The sequence below is a fragment of the Phalaenopsis equestris genome, unplaced genomic scaffold (assembly GCF_001263595.1).
Source record: "Phalaenopsis equestris unplaced genomic scaffold, ASM126359v1 Scaffold000212, whole genome shotgun sequence".
Classification (NCBI taxonomy): Eukaryota; Viridiplantae; Streptophyta; class Magnoliopsida; order Asparagales; family Orchidaceae; genus Phalaenopsis; species Phalaenopsis equestris.
In genome coordinates, this window is record NW_018164654.1 from 648,983 (window position 1) to 653,782 (window position 4,800).

The window sequence follows — 4,800 nt, forward strand, 5'->3', positions numbered from 1 at the left end:
CTCTCATTCAATGATTAATACACTTTTTTTTTTTTTAGTTGACAACATAGTAAATAATTGCTAAGACAGATATTATGCAGCTCAATTAATAACCTGATTTTAATTATGACGGATTTTATAAATTTTTAATATATGTTTGTTAATATATGATGGATTTTATTTATATTAATCATGTATTCCAATTTGGGCTGTCAAAATGGTTCGTTGTTTGCGAATAACTCATGTTCATCTCGTGCTCGATTCGTTCGCTAATTTAAAAGGCTGAACCCGAACATTTTTTTAGTGCACCATGTATAAACGAGTCGAACACAAATAAAAATTTGTTCGTTCGTGTTCGGCTCGTTTTGACTGTGTTCGGCGTGTTTTGACTAAAAATTCTCCTCATTATATATATATATATATATAATGAGTAGTATTTTTAGTCAAAACGAGCCGAAGAGGAACAACAAATCTTTATTTTGACTCGTTTTGACTAAAAATATTACTCATTATATATTAATATAATATAAAATTAGTTTAATTAATTATATTTTTTATAAGTGATACGCCACCAACAAATTTTCATCATCCGGCACAAATCTCAAGGTATGACGCACAAATCTTGATAAAAAGTCATCCAGAGCTTTGATTTCAACAAACTTACAATCAAACTAACCGGCTTGATGAGACGGACCTAAGCGGCTTGATGAGACGGACCTAAGGATATGAAAACTAGCCCAATCCAAGTCAAATCAAGCCCAGATCAATTTATTGAACCACACTTAGATGATTTTCGAACACATTTAGAAAATCAAAGGGTTGTCAAATATAACAAGTTTATACTCGAATCAAGCGACTCGACAAGACGAATTTAACGAGCCCAAGATCACTCAATTTTGATATCATGAAGGCACTCAAATGTCCAGTAAACGCTGTATGATCGAGGAAAGCTCTCCGGATCGTCCGATCGAAATGATTCATATTCCTACATTAATTGCACCTAGAACACTATATATAGAGTCTCATCCTTCTCATGACAGCGATGAACACCGTCAACCACTATTGACTTCCGACGACGACCGCCGACCTCCAACTACCACCGCCAACCATCGTCGACCACCGCCAACCTTCGTCGAAACCACTGAACATCGTCGACCTCCGCCAACAGTCATCAACCATCACTAACCACCAACCAGACGCCGTCAGTCAACGTTGTAATCTGAAAAATATAGTTGCCCTTTCCCGTATGTCGGACAAGAGATTTCTGTAATCATCAATCAATAATGGATTCCGTAACTGGGTCAAGCCCCGTGATTTTTCTTTACGGGTTTTCCACTTAAAATTTATGGAGTCATCACCACTTGTTTCTCTTTTATCTGTGTGTGTGTTGAACTTTCGTACAATGCTAAGACGATAGTCCGTTACTATACCGCCGTGAGTTTTCTAGCACGCATCAGTTTGACAGCGTCTATTGGAAATGAAGTCCTGTTCGACATTGTCTTCAACTCTAAGAAGTTGATCCTCTACTTCGTTTCCCAATGATGTATATCATCCAACTGGCTAAGGAACCTCCTTTACGTCTTGAAGACCTTCTCAGAAGCATTCTTTCAGGCTGGGGGGCAATCTTCACTAGGGCAACCTTTACTGTAGTCTTGAAAGGTCGTTCACATCAACGTCCCGAGCATGATTATAGTGAAGTTGTCTTCTCGCATCCTATTTAGACACAATATTTCACAACTTCTTCCAGGCTGGGGGGCAACTCTTCACTGCAGTCTTGAAAGTTTGTTCATGTCAACATCCTGGGCACTACTGTGGTGGGAGAAGTTTTCATATATTTTATTCAGATTACAAGTCTTCGAGAATTTTCATTGGCCGGGGGGCAATCTTCACTGCAAAAAACTCTTCCTCAGTGCCCTCATCATATTGGAGTTCCTCTTCAGCTAGACCAGAAAGCTGATCTCTTCAAGTCCCAGTACTTGTGTTGTTTTACAAGATTGTATGAAAAATACCCCCGCTAGGAGAGTCCGCTAAGGGAGTAAAAGATTCAAAAACAGCAACTAATAAGTTGTCAAATATTTTCTTGAGTATGACTGAAACCATATTTCCAAGAAAACATACGGTCTATTGCAACATTCACCCTAGTCTCAAGAATTGCAGACCATATTTTACACCTCATTTTGGGATTAATCAATCTCAAGGGGACTTGATTCGACCTCTTCCATTACAGGTTGCAGTAGGCAAACAAAATTCTTGGACGAATAGCCTCGGATGGGTCACAAATCCTTGGTGGATTTCCTTCGACCTCTTCCATAACAGGTTACAGTCCTCAAGCAAAAACTTCGATCAACAACCTAGGATAGGTCAACCATCCTCAATGGATTTCATATGACTATTCATTACGAGTTAATACCGTCGAGCATCTCTGGTTATACAACTCAAAACTGGTCTTACATCCTTAATGGATTTTTTCTTTCAACCATACCCCTGGAAGTTGATCTCAGGAGACAAGACTCGATGAAAAACTACAATGCTCCAAGAAGTCAAGCCTCAAAAGGCACAGATACACGAAAGACCTCAGAAGGCTATGAGCCTCAGTAGGTACTAGTTCAAGCTTCTATAAGACATATGTTCGAGAGAGCACAACCTCGAAATGCAAGAACCATGAAAGATACGCGATTCTTCATTCTAAAAAATGAGTGTTCTAACTTTAATTGCAAAATTTCATACGGTTAAAAAGCCACAATAACCTCATAAGCAACGTAAAAGACGTACAAAGAAATACATTATTATCATCTACAAATGTCACATTAAAAGACTACAATAATCAACATATACTTGTACAAGAGTTACAATAAATCTGCTCATCTCCAAGTAGAGTCACCACCGCCTCCCAAAAACTCCAATACTTCTGATGATCGTCAAGGGGTCTCCAGATATCACCACCACAAGCATGAAAATCTTTCTCTCAAAGTGCGATAGAAAAACTATAACATTTATTCATCACATTTGGAATGTGCAAGAGCGACACTGGAATCTCTTGCGGAATGCACAACATCAACGAGAAAGAAGTTCCTGTTGCTCACCTGCTACGCAGGTTGAGGACGACTTTCACTCTGCGCTGCAACTCAACATCACAACTCTGCGCCCTAACTCGACACTGCAACTCTGCACCATAGATCGATACCACAACTCTGCACCGTAACTCGACACAAAAACTCTGCATCGTAGCTTGATATCACAACTCTACACTGTGGCTCGGTACCACATCTCTACACCGTAACTCGACAGCGCAACTCTGTGCCGCAACTTGACACACCTCGACACCGCAACTCTGCGCCGCAACTCGGCATCGTAGATCGACACCACAACTCTGCACTGTAGCTCGACACTGTAACTCTGCATCGTAGCTCAGTATCACAACTCTGCTCCGTAGCTCGTTACCACAACTCGGCACCGTAACTTGGCACCACAACTTTGGGTCGGAACTTGGCACTGCAACTCTTCACCGCTGCGCAGAATGATTTTTTTCAGAGAAATCTTGAATCAGCTGAGGACTCCACTCTTATCTTCTTTCATGACATTGGACATCCAACGCATCGCGCCACTGCGATACTTTACCAGCACACCTTCGCGACACACTGCGCCAACACGTCGCTGTGCTGCAACGTGTCGCCTCGACGCACCATCCACAGTGTCGTGCTGCCGCATTGCGTTCCCCCACCGCGTCGCGTCGCGCAGCTGCAACGCCAAGCCGCTTCGCGTCGCGTCGCTTCGCCAGATAGCACCGCCGCATCTCTACCATCTTCTTCAGACCCATATTTATAGGTTTAAAAAATGTCTTGGCCAATAAATGCACATTAATATGAAAATTTAAAAAAAAAAATGCAAGCATTAAATGCTCATAAATAATAATAAATAAAAAATTTTTATATTTCAAAAAAAAGAGAGTCAAATTCTATTAATCTTATTTCGGAATTCAAATTCCTCTACAAAATCTTTAATCTCTTCAAATTCCTTATAAAAATATTATTTATTTTGTTTTAGACGAGATTTAAACCCGCTCTCTCTCACATGAAGCAAAACATGCTGACCAACTAAATTGGGTTCAGCTTTTTATTTATGTAAGGATAAAAATTATTCTTATACAAAGTATGATATATACATATACATAAATGCTCCAGATATTGATATTTTTGGACGTTAAAAATGATCTCGCCCGAAAAGACGGGGGCAACTGATACGCCACCAACAAATTTTCATCATCCAACACGAATCTCGAGACAATATTTTAATCAGAAAATATTAAAATCTTGATAAAAAGTCATTCAGAGCTTCGATTTCAGCAAACTTATAATTCGATTTCAGCAAACTTATAGTCAAACTGACCAACTTGATGAGACGAACCTAATGATATAAAAAATAGTCTGATCTGACTTAAATCACCGAGTCAAATCAAGCCCAGATCAAGTCATTGAACCACACTCAGATGATTTTCATACACATTTGGAAGTTTAAATGGTCGTCAAATGTGATAAGTTTATACTCGAAGCGAGCGACTTGACAAGACAAATCCAACGAGCCTAAGATTACTCAATTTTGACATAATTAAGACACTCAAATGTCTAGTAAATGATATATGATCGAGGGAAGCTCTCCGGATTGTTTGATCAAAATGATTCATATTCCTGCATTAATTGCACTCAGAATACTATAAATAGAGCCTCATCCCTCTCATGAGGGGGGCTGAAGTCTGGAGTGAGAGTCTGAGACATTGAGGAGAAGCTGTAGTTCAGCATCACCGCCAATCGTCGCCGAACACCA